The sequence below is a fragment of the Suricata suricatta genome, chromosome 9, assembly GCF_006229205.1.
Source record: "Suricata suricatta isolate VVHF042 chromosome 9, meerkat_22Aug2017_6uvM2_HiC, whole genome shotgun sequence".
NCBI lineage: Eukaryota > Metazoa > Chordata > Mammalia > Carnivora > Herpestidae > Suricata > Suricata suricatta.
In genome coordinates this window covers 54493997-54509194 of record NC_043708.1, presented here as the reverse complement: position 1 = coordinate 54509194, position 15198 = coordinate 54493997, and the positions used below count along the sequence as shown (strand labels likewise).

The 15198-nt window shown below is 36.3% G+C and overlaps 1 long non-coding RNA gene across 1 annotated transcript in view; it reads left to right on the top strand.

The window, feature by feature from the left end:
• LOC115302543 overlaps positions 1-11473 on the top strand; it is an 856964-nt gene extending 845491 nt beyond the window's left edge. Inside the window, exons 3-4 of the long non-coding RNA XR_003913523.1 lie at positions 4951-5156; positions 10330-11473. This is a non-coding gene — a long non-coding RNA (uncharacterized LOC115302543). The remainder of the gene's footprint in view (positions 1-4950; positions 5157-10329) is intronic.
• The last annotated feature ends 3725 nt before the right edge of the window (positions 11474-15198 follow it).

Here is a 15198-nt window from a genome sequence, read left to right as displayed (position 1 = left end):
AGAAAATATATCAGTTTATGGTAGACACATTAGAGAGAGAGAGAGAGAGAGAGAGAGAGAGAGAGAGAGAGAGAAAATGATGGGGAAACATAGGATACAAAATTAGCATAAAAATTCAGTGACCTAAAGTAGATGGGAAGGGTAGAAATGTAAAGTGAGGGAAAGATTCAAAAGAGTTTATAAAACACAGTATACAGTTTGTGAATACAGGAGTGTAAGAAAAAAGAAAAGAAGGACTTGGCACAACTGTTAACATATTCAATCTGGCTAAATGGATAAGGAATACTCCAATAGGAAAAAAAAAGTTTTATTCATTTTATCATATTTAAGGTACATCTCTGTGGGAACAAGAAAAACTGCAGACAATTAGAAAAGTAATTCTGACATTCAAGAAAGAAGCCACACAAGAAACAAAAATTAGAAAGTTATGGGGCGCCTGGGTGGCTCAGTCGGTTAAGCCTTCGACTTCGGCTCAAGTCAGATCTCACGTTCGTGGGTTCGAGCTCCGCGTCAGGCTCTATGCCGACAGCTAGCTCAGAACCTGGAGCCTGATCTCCCTCTCTCTGCCCCTCCCCCTCTCATGCTCTGTCTCTCTCTTTATCAAGAATAAATTTTAAAAAATTTTTTTAATTAAAAGAAAATTAGAAAGTGACTAAAGCTGCTGGTGGATGTGCTGTGAATGGAAAAGCTCCTCTGGAGAGGGTACCACAGATCAGGTAGAATCATGGAAAGTGACTGCATCTATGTATGGGCGCGGGGGGGGGGGGAGAGGCATTGTTGTGGGCAGAAACATGGCAGCAATGACAGGTAAAGAGAAGATAACATCAAGTAAGCAAAGGGAAGAGAGAATTTCAAGAAGAGTATGACTGACAGGGACAAAAGTTGTAGAAAAATCAATATCTAGGAGGTTTGAAAAAAAGGCTTCGGATACAAAACTTATTAGGATAACACTGAGTACATACTATCATTTACTCAAAACACATAGATTGAAGTTCAGTGAAAGCAGAGCAGCAACGCTTCCAGATTGAATGCTCACACCATGGCATGCAAAGGCAAAGCAGATATCACTGTGCCTTCTATTTGGAAGACTTAGTAGGTGCTGGAAAGTTTACTGCAAGTTTACTGCCCTCAAGGATATCCTATTTGGAGAGAAACACCTACTATTATTTTAGGGACAGTTAGCTATATAACCAAATCAGTGCACTAAAATATATCATTTATGTCCTGTGAAAGAAAGGTACTGTAGGTATTGGCGGGGGGAGACTGAGTCGTTAATATTAGACATGAATCTTAAAAATAAGCAGAGTGAAGCCTAGAACTGCTTAGACATGGAGAACGACAGGCCTGAATATATCGCTAGAAGTCAGATCATGAAAAGCTTTGTATACTATGCCGTGTGGACTGTTGTAGCATCTCAACAAGAGGGACCGTTTTTGAGAGAATATTTTAAAATAGTAAGAATTATCCCCATATTTCTTTCCCCTGATATTCTTGTCCTCATTCAAGCAGAAAGCTATTCTGTACAAATTGCCAAAATAAAAGAAGGTAACCTCTTTTCCTAGGTAGATAACCAGGGAAGGAACAATATTCCAGAAATAGAAAATGCTGCTTGATGTGCTTATAAGATAGAGTCTCAGACAGCCTTCCGGAGAATCTGTGCTCCTGCGTGTCAGCAGAGCAGCACACTGATCTCTGCACTTACGAGAACAGACAGATGATGTACAGAGTGCTACAAGACCTGAAAAAAGGTGTGGACAAGATCCTGAGACATTTCCAAAGACACCTGTCTACGCAAATGATACACAAGACAAGATGCTCCCCACATTTAGTAGTTTGACTACACATAAGCTATATCAACTTCTACAAATCAATCTGCTCTTTTCATTCAGATTACAGACATCTTCAGTTCTTTCGAATAGTCAAAATACAACACACGAAACCTTCCTGTGATTCTACATTTTTTGAAATAGTAGGATATATTTAGGGTTTTTTATCAGTTCACTAATATGTTACATAGATGATACTTAATATAGGAAGCAAGAAGGAAGTCTTTCATAAAGAAGGAACTATTCCAGCAGAATTTAACTGGATTACTCTCTGAGTGAGATTATGTTTTGGCCCACTAAAAGAAAAATGGATATTGAAATATCTCTAAGTTGATTATATAGTATATATCCTTCTTTACTGTTTCTCAGTACAATGACAAATTATTGATCTGAGAAATTACATATTGGAGTATTCAACTGATCAAAAGCCAAATTAAACATCTCAGAGTTAATACTGAAGAGACACCCTCTGTTAAAGATGGCCTAATATTAAAATGAAAATGTCTTTGACACATTAAGAAAACTTTTGATGACTCTTTTCCTTTTTATGTCTCCCTTCACATCTGAAGATATAGTGTAAGTTGATAATACATTATAAAATGACCTTCACAAATCTAAAATAATGACTGCCTAGAACGGATCACGGTATTATGGATTACCCAATGAATAATGACCATTTTTAATGAAAAGGCACAGTGAAACTTATTTGACCCTGCCACTTCTACGTGTCCTTCCAAAGGGTCACAGTAATATACCAGTCCATTCTTTCCCCATAACATAATGATTTCTGATTTCGCATGTCTAAATCTGCAAAGGAAAAAAAATCTCTGGTAATTTAATCCTAGTTACTAAAACTAAGTTAAATGGTAAGGCAAAGTAGTAAATTTTCAGTGACAATATTTAAATTAGAATCTGATTTATCTCTACTACCAACCACAGATGGAAAGTGAGAATGTGTATATGTATTACTTTAACAAATATATGTTAAAGAAAAAAATCTTTATCAAAATAATTAGAATAACTTTCTTTCCCCTAGAAAACATTTTTAAAAAGGATATGTAAGGGGTGCCTGGATGTCAGTCTACTAAGTGTTCAACTTTGGCTCAGTTCATGATCTCACAGTTTGTGAGTTGGAGCCCCACCTCAGACGCCCTGCCAACAGCTCTGAGCCTGGAGCCTGCTTCAGAGTCTAGATCTCCCTGTCTCTTCCTGCCCCTCCCCCATTGATGCTCTGTCTTTCACTCTCTCAAAAAATAAATAAACATTAAAAACCATTAAAAATGAAATTCAAGAATTGAGAAGCTGAGACAGGTATACAAAATATATAATCTGAGAGAGAAATACCTGCAGCACTAAATAATCAATAGACATTTGACTGTTTCAATTTACTAAAATATCTATTTGAATGAATTGACTAAAGTTTGGGATGGTGGATTCATGTAAGTTTTGCCATAGACAAATGTATTAGTGAAATTTAAAATTGTAGTAATCATAGCATTAAAATAAAAATTAGTTAAGACCAGCATATTTCATATTAATACTTTTTATACTCTAAAAGTTAACAAAATTGTAAGGACAAATACTTTATGTATGATTTGCCTCAATTAAAGTGCTAACATAGACTGAGGCTAACTTTCCTCTCTGAAAGGAGTTAATACTTTTTCATTTTTGCTACAATAAAGACTGATTCATATTTTAGTTTTCAATGTCATATTGCCAATACCCAATTTTTATTGTCACCTCTACTATAAAGCATGTCCTCTTCTTGTCAAGCTCAAAAGGGCACTATGATGAACCTTGCATTGCTTTGGCTCATGATCATTTTCCTGTCAACATCTATCACAATACTATAGAAAGAATATCTTTCTTACAGTTATTTCAATGAAGCTATTATATGATCAGTGCTTACTTACTATGCCTGAACATCACTGCTGAAAACTCAATTTATCAGGAAAATAAAAAAGAAAATCTTGCCTGTTTTCATCAATGATGTGCAATAAGATGTATATGCCAAGTAATTATTTTCCAACTTTGCTGAGTTACCAAAAGTATCAATAAACAGTGAGAATAAAACAAATGTGGGTCAACGTCAAATCTGAATCTAAACGTTGCTTGATAGCTGCAGGAAGCCTGTGGGATTTTGTGTGTTCAAAAAAAAGCTGATATTCTGAGTAATTTATTGGAGAAGTTGATGGAGAAAAAATCAACAAGGTTGTGAAGTACAAATAGATGTGATGAACAAACTTCATACAGTGGAACTATTAAGAGATTACACTCTAAGAAAACTGAAAGACTAGTCCATGAAACATCATCAGCTTGCCAAGTGAATATTCTGTGGCAGAGATACAGAAAATCAGGGTCATTCCCTCTCCACCTCTCATTTTTTAGGTGACCTGAAAATGCTCAGTCTTAAATTGGACTGCCCTGGGTTCAGTTTTGTGCTCTGCTGCTTTCTTATAAGCAATATGACACTGTGACTGTAATTTATATTGCTTATCCTCCAGTTTCTTCATTTTTCAAATGATGCAAGCTTGGTGGGTGGATTAGAGCAATTTTTACAAAGTGTAACTCCTAGTTAGTTTTAATTTATTATATGATAAAAATGGATATAAGGATAGGTGAAATAATAATAAGGTTAGTTTAACAGCTGCAGTCTCATATCAGAAAGCCCTGTTTGATCTCAAAGGTACATCAAAACACAAACCATTTAGAACACTTTCTGAGGTTATCCTGGATAGAGAGCTTTCTAAATGGCCTATTTCCTAAATGGAAACTATTTCTTCAAGATCATACAAAAATGTTTCTTCCTTGCATGGGGAGTGGAATTTTTCTTTGTGTTTATGCAGAGGTAGAAGTAAGATCAATTTTATCCTCATAAAGCATAGAAAGACCAAAGACAATTAAACAAGAAATGATTCCAATGAAAGAAACAGGATTTGGTTTTGTCTTAAAGCAACTAAAACCCAACTGACGTAACTTTGGAATCGACTCAAAATGGTTTAGTGGCAGCTACCACTGGAGAGAGACACCTGGACACTATCAAGCCTCCCTTTCTGTTTTTGTTTGTGATCCATATGTCTCTCAGTTTGCCAGTCTCATATTTGCAATTCCGTTTTCTCCGTAGGACTAGAACCATGAACGCAAAAAGCCCTGGACTCAAGTATGTCTAGCAACATGACACAGGAGAAACACCCACGTCCAGGATAGATACTCCTAAGGACAGTTTCCTACTTCGCTAAGTTGGATTAGTCCAGCAGCCCTGGAACAATGATCACAACCAGGCATTGGAAATGTCAGAAATCACCAGGTTTGGGTCATTTGACTGTCACTGTGAGTGATTAAGAATCTATAGTTTCACCTTCCAAAAGAAGAAAAGTTTGGTCTGAAAGGGTCGCATTTCCCTGAGGTGTAAAGTACTACAAGTACCAATAACCAGGAGAAATTTATATACTGTAATAGGAGCAAAAATGTTGTATATTATGTATATATTAGCATATATTAATATAAATGTATATATTAGAGTAGAAATCTCTTTTTATGCCAATGTTCCACAATGAATATATTCATGCCCTTCAAACGATAGACAGTGAAAAACAATATAATATAAAAATGATGATCATGAAAGCAATAAAGAGAATAAAGTGGATTAAGGCAAAAAAACCCCCCAAGATTGATGTTAAATTAAAGTAGACATTTTTCCTATTTGTATCTCTGAGCATTTTATTTATGTATATAGTTAAAATTGTGTAAATTATTTTTTCACTACACCTATATAAGTTGTCCTTAAGTCAAATTTAACTCATTCATTCCTAAAGGACAGACTTAATAATCCTTTTCCTAAATTAGCCTTAAGGAATGATTTACGATGCTTGCTTATTCTCATAGGGTCAATGATGTATTGCCTAGTCAGATGTTATACTATATTCATGTCATATTAATTAAGGTATGTTCAGCCACATATAAAAATATTATAAGTGGTAGCTTAAGAAAAATAAGTCTATCTGTCTTGCACAACAAGAAGGCCATGGTTAGACAGTCCACCTTAGTACAGAGCTCATCCATGGCACCTGGCACCTGTGCCCCTTCCTTTGTTCTTCTCTGTCACTGGTGGCTTGAGACAGTCACATTCCTAGGTATCCAGCTTTCCTTTCAGAAAAGAAAAGGCATAAATGGGAAAGTATAAAGAGCAAATAAAAAGAGAGCACCCAAGTTGCATTTCTTTTTATAAAAACTTCCCTGGAAGTGTAACTCAGCAACATCTTGAAGTCCATTGGCCAAAACTGCAGCATAATGGCCTTCCACGGCTTCAAATTAATGTGAGAGGATAAATACATTTAACTGACGCATTTTCACCCAATGAAAATTAGAGTTCTAACTAATAAAGAAGGAGAGAATGCCAGTTGAATAAACAACAACTTATGCTGAGAGTGCTTTCACGTTAAAAACATTTCATCTATAATTTATATCCCACACAGGCCTCATATACAACTGGTGTTATAAGTGAAGAAAACAATAGAAAACTACGATAGCTACAGCTAGTTTATGTCTAAAATTTTTTTAAAAAGTTCCAGTTACCATGGCCAATTTAAAGAGTGTGTCTCATTGTAACTTATTATAGTGATCATGTAAGTAAGACCAAAAGGAGAGAAAAATGTACCTCTTTTACTGGAATAATGTTTATGATTACAAGTGAAATAAGGCATTTTTCATCCACATAAAGGCAATCTTGGCTTATACAACCTCTTCTCGATCATGACATGCCATCTTTACTTCACTTACCATCAATAATAAATATATTTTCTGACAAAGACAAAAAAATGCATTTATAATGCATCCCACATGTTTTTATTTAATTCCATATAGCTAAGTTATTATGTAGGCATATCTTTTTTTTTTTAAGACCAGAAATCCGACTTTCATAGAGTTGAAGTAATCTTCCCAAGTTCCACAGGTAGAACCTGTTTTAACTGAGATATTTTACGTTTCACGTCTCCTTTTTGCTCACTATGCTTTCCTACCCATTCATACTTTTAGCCTGAACTATTCTGCCTTTTGTTTCTCCCTCAGATGGACATTGATGTTCATTTCAACCAAACCCAAACTTTAAAAAAGTGTAGTTTAAGGGGTAGCTCATGGTTTAATTGGTTTTAGGCTCAAAACTTTTGGAGAAATAAATCGGGAGAACCTTTAGTACACTGATTATTGCTAAAAATAAGAAATGTTAAAATAAATAACTAGATTGTTGATTAATTAATTAATAGGATACTTCTCTACTGTGCTAAGTGTTACAGGTAAAGAAAACTTATTAATCATACCAATACATTTATACCTTCAGTAGCAATAGGTTATTTTTTTTAAAGGTTAGTGATTGCTACAGTGATAGATTGAGTTATAAATATACATAAAGGTCTTTGATTAATTTTGACAAGAAAAGTGTTTCTGAATGAGAATGAAATCTTTGAAGAAATTCTTGAAGCAAAACACAAAAGTTCTTCAAGATAATTAAAATTTAATTTTATTCAGGATGTTTTATGTGACTACAACTACAGAAGTTCTATGGAAGTCCAAAATTGTTAATGTAATACTGTCCATCAAAGGAATAACAAACCACGACCTTTCATGACATCATGAAATAATTAGAAAATGTTATATTTTGAAAGGAAAATAAGAAAACACTATTTTGCACTCACTATAATCCCTGTGTTTTGCTAGGTAATTTATAAGCAAATTATCCATGAATAATACTGATTGGAGATTGCTGCTATTGACATGGAAAGGCAAATTTTGTTTGATCCTCCCTACTGATGGAGTGTGAGAAGAAATTACTGGCCACATCAATGGTACTATATCAAGAACTCGAAGTTTTGTGTTTTATCTGCTCTGATAAGGAAAGATCTCAAATTCAGCATAGCAGCTGCAGCTGAGGCTGTTGTCTGGTTAAATTCATGGCAGCTTACCACTCTCTTTCAGGATCCATCTAGTGTCTCTTGATGTAAATAAATTAAATAGGGATTAAACAGGCATGTGGTAAGGACCACCAGCCTTACACCTTTAAGTATGTTAAGATGACACTAATCTCTGAATTCCTTTCCTTCTTTTTTGCAATTCTAATTACTGTGCTGGCTGAGGTGGAAAAGGGCAGTTTCAGGATTTTCCTCTTAATCCTTCCTATCTTAATCTCATGTTCTTCTTCCTTCCTACAGGTTTTAGCAAAGCATAAGGTGCTAGATTTTCAGGCTCATGAACCCAATTGTTCCTATCTCAGATCTAAGACATATGTTGTTAGTCTCCAAAGTAGCTCTGCCAGCTTTACTATGACTTTTGATCCTATTTTTTGGGCACAGTCTGCCTCTTTCAAGTATTTCGTCATAGCCTACAGGTTTTATAAGATCTCCTATGGGACAGTTGACTCAGCAGGGCCCACCTTTTTGTTTTTCCAAAGCTTCCAGTATTTACAATAACAGCTACCCTGATCCACGATGTCATAATTAGGACCACTCTAATACCTTTCAGTTACCACAGCCACAGCATTTCTTAACATTCCATTTTGCACTTATAAACAGACCCAATTACCCACAGGTAAAACCTTAATAATAGTGATGCCACTATATACAAAGTTATTATTACCATCTCACTGGCACCAGAGACAAGGTCCTAATTGTCAGAATGCTGAAAGGCTTTTATTTACTAGCTTTCTTTTAATCAGTAGTTTGCTCCATTGAGTACTAACATTCTCCTACACCTTCTTACTCTGAAAACAGTACATGTCATTGCATCCTAGCACTTAATACCAGCAGGAAGGCCTGAGGCAAGAAGCATGATTATGAGTGACTATTATTGGAATGTGCCTGCAGACAATCGTTCTGGAGCATAGCAGATTTTGTCACTGAAGTGTTACCCAGGGGTAGAATTTGTGACCTAATGTCCTGGATGGAGGTGAAACCAAAAGTACCTAAAATGGAGCATAAGTATTTCATAATACCTGGGAAGTGTGTGCTGAACATGAGCTAAACAAAGATGATTTCTACCTCTCAGCTGTGCACTTGTTTCCTTATCACAAAACTGATGTCCATTTGTAAGGTTTTGTACAAAAAAAGGTAAAGAAACAAAGAAATGTGTCAGAGTAAATTATGATGACTTTGATAAATAAAATTATATGATCTATCTGTCAAGGTACTCCGACTCCAAAGCCAATCAAATGATTAGATTATCAAACAGAATTTTAAGCTAAAAATATAACATTTATACAACATCATTCTACATAATCTGGAATTGTTCCATATAAACTATGAGTCAAATTTTATTTATTTAAGTATGTTTCTTGTCAAAAATGATATTTTAAAATAATAGTCTATTTGAAGAGGAGTCCCTATGGTACAACTCTTATTATATGTTTTCTTCTGTCAATAATGTTATCTTGTCTCTGTAAAAATATTTACAGTGTAATTCAGACCAACAAGATACACTTCCACAGATTTTTAAATCCCATTGTATTGCCCTATTTTGAACCAATTTTTCAAGTAATATTCTATGACACATAATGTTTCATGTTTTTAAACATAAATTTCCATAGTACAACCATGTTGCTTCATATGGAAACAGTATTTTATTTTTTAATAGTATTTAATATTCCTTTCAGAGGAATAATAGAGAGTGATTTTTATGTCAAGGAAAGATTGTTTTAAGTTTATTTATTTATTTTGAAAGAGACTGAGAGAAAACAGGGGAGGGGCAGAGTAAGAGCAGAAGAGAGAGAGAATCCCAAGCAGGTTCTGTGCTGTTGGCACAGTAAGATCACCACCTGAGCTGACATCAAAAGCCTGACACTTACCTGACTGAGCCAAGATGCCCCTCAAAAAAACATTTCTTAATGTTAAGAGGAGCATTTTGATGTGTACTTATTTCTTCTTTCATTTATTCATTTTTAAAATATGAATGTAATATTAACAATATAATTGACATTAGTAACATGGCAACTGAGCAGTTACATCCCCAGAGATGCACATTCTGACCTCACCCTGCTCCAAGAGCCTCCCTTAGCTTGGAATACAGTCTCACCCCAATAGATTGTTGGTTGCAACAGATGATGTTCACAGGTTTTAGGTCTCCTTAACCCATTATTTATTCTCACCTGAATTTGTTAATGTATGCATCTATTTATAGGGAGTCCTAAAAAGGTAGAGCTGATTTTAGCTAATGATAAAAAGTAATTATGCAGTGGTAATTATAGAGACAGAGTCTTTTGATGGACAAATAGTCACCCCAAATTTAAATGGTTAATCGACGAGGTTCTCAAAGAAATAACAAAAAGTACTGATTTTACAACAGGTCACAACATTAGAACTAATTCGCTGAAAAAAGAATAAAGGCTGATTGATGGGTAAGGAGCTTCTAATACATAAGAGCTATAGCTATTTGCAGCCTCTTGTTTTGTAGAAATGTGTTTTTGCCAATGAGGGATATAACTATTGGCTCTTTTTGTTTGTGTTTGTATTTGTTTTAGGGGAAAAACAACAGTGAAGGAGAGAATAAAGCAACAATGGAATGGATGGAGCATTCCTTCCTCGTCTTCACAACACAACCACACTATTAAGTTTGTATCACTAAAGAAGAAAAGTTGGGAGAAAACATCTGAAAAAGTTTGCTGATCTGCTAGATGTCAAGGTGGCTAATTAAGACAAATTTGGGCAATCCAAAAGTTAAAAGTAACGATCAAGACTTTACGCATTTAGTGTGAAAGCACAGGTAAAAGGGAAGGAAAAAGAAATGTTTCATTTTTTCCCTATGGAGCAGCATCAGGAATGGGTCAATTTTGATGACATACAGAGCAGGCATGGAACATGTCACTGTAAAAGAACCTTGAACAAAAGTTTCCTGCTGTTTATGGAACTGGGGAAGCTGGGAGATTGCAAAGAGGGAAGCCTAGGAGTGGAAAAATACAAAGTCAGAATGGAGAAAAAGGTCTTAAGGCCACATAATAGAGAGGTTTAGGGCAGGGTTGCTGAGAACTGCCTCGGTCAAGGCCTCCAGATAAAGAGGGCTTTGGAAGCAAGTTGCTGGAAATATACACTTCTGTATAAGCACGTCAGGCCCGAGGTGGGGCAGATAGCCTGGGCTCTTGACTGCAACTTCCAGGAGAGACTGCAATGCCCTTGCTGTGTGCCAAGTCCGTGTTGGAGAAGGCAGTATTCCCTCTTGAGGCCTGTTGAGAAAGGCTTTGTAATTATCTATGGTCAAGGCTGAAAGATCATACACAGGAGTTGGCCTGGACCCAAACTCGTGAAAGTTATGGCCACCAGAGATTATATGATATCCTGGGAACAATAATTATGTTTCACGTTCTAGGAACAAGTGAATCACAGACAAGAAGGAGTCATTTTATCATCCCCTACAATTTGGGAAATGATTAAATGAGGATGGTCACCAAACTAGTACCCAGAGGAACATTATTTTTATTACAGACTCCAAGAAAAGGCAGTGCTGATGTAGGATCTATCATAGGAAGCTCCCAAAGAACAGCTGAAAGCTTGAGTAAAAATATTCTGTACATAGGTGAGATTCTGGGGACCGAACCTTTAAAACAATTTTGAGGGAGCCTGGGTGGCTCAGTCGGTTAAGCGTCTGGCTTCAGCTCAGGTCATGATCTCAAGGTTCGTGCTGACATCTAGCTCAGAGCCTGGAGCCTGCTTCGGATTCTGTGTCTCCCTCTCTCTCTGACCCTCCCCTGCTCGTGCTGTCTCTCTCTGTCTCTCAAAAATAAATAAAAAACATTAAAAAAATTTAAAACAACCGTGAGAAAAGTTTGTGTAAGTTATGGTGATTCCAAGTATGGTAGGATGCTTATTTGAAGTACTATAGGACTCAGACACACGTTTTGAGGAAATAGCTTTCTGTGTAAATTGAAAGAGCTGTTTCCATTAATATCTGCAACACTTGATGCCACAAGCCAGTTGATTGTAGTACATTCTGCAACTGACAATTGGGGATGAGAGAGATCATTGTTATTTCATGGAATAACTACGGCTTAGGCAATTCTACTAAAATCTGCAGTTACAATAAATAGGTATAAGAAAGTGAGCAAAATAGCTTCCGTTGATGTCTCTTCTGCTTTAATGTCTCCCATAACATTTGGGACTATAAGGCATAAGCCTTGACAAATCTACTGCTCTGCTTTTGATATGGCAGAAGTAGTGGCATCTGATCTCAAAATCCCTGCTTGTACCATGGGTATCAAGGTGCTTGACAAACACAAATCAAAAGACTGTGTTGAGTATAGTGAGAAATCTCATTCTCAAGATTTGTAGTAGAGCAGAGGTTGCAGAATCTGCCTGCAAGGATGCCCATCCCGTCAGATGGAGGTTAGATAAAATCAGAACAGATACAAAACTGTATAAATCTCAAGATCCTTGGAAGTCCTCGAAAATGCCTGGAATTCCTGCTGGTTAAGATGAGGGGCTTGGAACATCTACAAGCTGGGATAACCTAGAAGATATGCTGAGATAGTAAATAACCCCCAACTCTTAGTGAGTTAGTACAGGAAGAGCTTATTTTTAGTTTATGAAAAGTTGGCTCAGGCTCTAAACAAGAATCCAGGGCAACTGTTCTCTTAGTAGCAACTCAGCAATCCAGGTTAATGAAGTCCCCAACACTTTCTCGCTGCTCTATCTGGAACACAGAGCGTCCCCAGTCTATGTGGAAGAGAAAAAACAGCGCTGGAATGTCTCCCTACAGTAATTAAAGGCATTGGCACTGAAACGACCCATTTCATTCATTCACAAAGCTTTTGCCAATCCTGGTCATATGACACTGACTATGAAAAGAAGTCATGGCTGAGCAGTGGAAGTGACTAAGGCAGAGAGTATCAATATTGAGATATTGTAAATGTGACCTAATTTGTACTCAGATGGTAGCGCCCAGAAATACTAATAGTAGTTATATGCTTCACACTAAAAACTTGAAAGATGGGGTTGGATAAAAATGAGGCAACTGCTCTGAGGGTTGCTCTTTCTCCACCAAATTGTTTTTTCTCCTGTCCACATACATTAATATCTCTTCCAATTTAGGATTATGACACTAATGATACCAGTTTTATATCCACTGCCTTAGGAGTCACTATTCAAGCAGAAATTAAAATATATTTATGTCTACAGTTAACTGAATTCTGGTGGACTCTGACAAAAATCAGAATTAGATTCTAGATGTTAACTCCCCTTCCCGACAAATATAAAAGTTTCTTGTGAAGTTTAGAACTTCGTTAAATTTTAATAACTATCACTTTAACATCTAATAAATCGATGATCATTTTATTTCCAAAATTTCTGCCATTACTCAACTTTTTAATTTATTTTTATTAATGCAGGGAAGGCAGATATGAACTGAAAATCTTGGAACAAATTATGGTAAGTTTAAAGACATCTGTGTGTTGTAGAAAGTACCTCTATGAACATCGGGGTACATGTGCTCCTATGCATCAGCACTTCTGTATCCCTCGGGTATATCCCTAGCAGGGCTATTGCTGGGTCTTAGGGGAGTTCTATCGATAGTTTTTTGAGGAACCTCCATACTGTTTTCCAGAGCGGCTGCACCAGTTTACATTCCCACCAACACTGAAAACAAACGAACCTAGGACTGAAGGAGGAGAGGGAGGGGGGTAAGGGGTGATGGTTATGGAGGGGGGCACTTGTGGGGAGAAGCACTGGGTGTTATATGGAAACCAATTTGACAATAAACTATTATAAATTTAAAAAAATAAAGACACCTGGGTGTCAAGACTTTTAAAGAGGGCATATTTATTATCTTAAATGTTACTACTCCTGATTATTTTTGATATATCATCATTCTTCCCTTCTTCCTTGAAGGAGAAACGTTTATGGAAGGTGTTACTGCACAGCTGTTATTTCCTCTCACTAATAATTAGCTCATTGTAAAATTCAATCTGTTGTTACTTTAAGCCTAGCTATTTCACTAAGTCAGCTGCCAAAAGCACTATGTAACTTATTTATTCATGTTTATTTTTAAAAGTGGTGTGGAAGTATATTCTACCTGCTATCAGCACAATTCATTTTTATCTTTAACGATTTTTATTTACCTATCTTTTGCCTCACTCTGACTCCTGTCCTCATAGTGCATCACATTTGTTCAGTACTTTGGAGGATTTTGTTAGTTTTGGGCTTATAAATATTAAATGTCTTCCTATACCTTCAGCTCTCTGTTCATATCTGTTCCACATAGTGTACAATCTGGATTCTAGGGAAACCCAAACATGGGAGAGAAGTGGATAGGCAGGACAGCATAGAATAAATACTGTGTATCCAGCAGAAAAATAGCTTGAGGTATGACTGGGCATCAAGACACAGATAAGCGGCATTCCACCAGGCAAAAGGAGAGGCAATAATGTGCTATTCACATTGGATCTTTATCTCCAATACTCTAATCTTCCGATTATAATTATTTTTCTTTCCATCCCAAACATGCGAATAAAATATGGTAATATTTTATAAGAGACATACAGCTAAGGATATTAAATACACTACAGGACATATATGTACACATAGGACACGCATGCATACATAATAACACAGCATGCTCGACACAAACATATCAGACACATGAATGCCATCCACATCCACATATGTCAAACACCACACACACACAAAACCCACACCCACAACATACCAATATCTGTCCATATCACACACGTGTGCACAATGAAACCCACACTATACACACTACTCACCACACACTCATGCATATCCCCTGTCCTACACTCACATGCAACACTCAACACTCGCTTCCTGAGACCCACAAACTTTACATTACAGGCACAGTATGTGCAAAGTTTCACAATCCTTTAGCATTCTTTCTTTGTTGCAGAGTTGTGTTAAAAAATTTTTTGTTGTTTTTTAACAACACCTATAAAGATAATTTATCTATATGACTTTGCTTTAAAAAATTGTTTTTCGGGGCGCCTCGGTGGCTCAGTCGGTTGAGCATCGGCTTCGGCTCAGGTCATGATCTCACGGTTCGTGGATTCAAGCCCTGCGTCGGGCTTTGTGCTGACAGCTAGCTCAGAGCCTGGAGCCTGTTTCAGATTCTGTGTCTCCCTCTCTCTCTGACCCTCCCCTGCTCATGCTGTCTCTCTCTGTCTCTCAAAAATAAATAAAAGATATTTTTAAAAACTTTTAAAAATTGTTTTTCGATATTTTCTTTGGGATATCCCAAGGGTAAAATATTTGTTTATAAGATTTTGTAAAGAAAAAGTTAATTTTCTTTCCCACAGTTTTTATTCCTCAAAAAAGCAATTATTTCTAATAGTGTTAACAGTGTTACAATAAAATGATGAAATCATTAAATTAGTTTTAACTTCATAAGT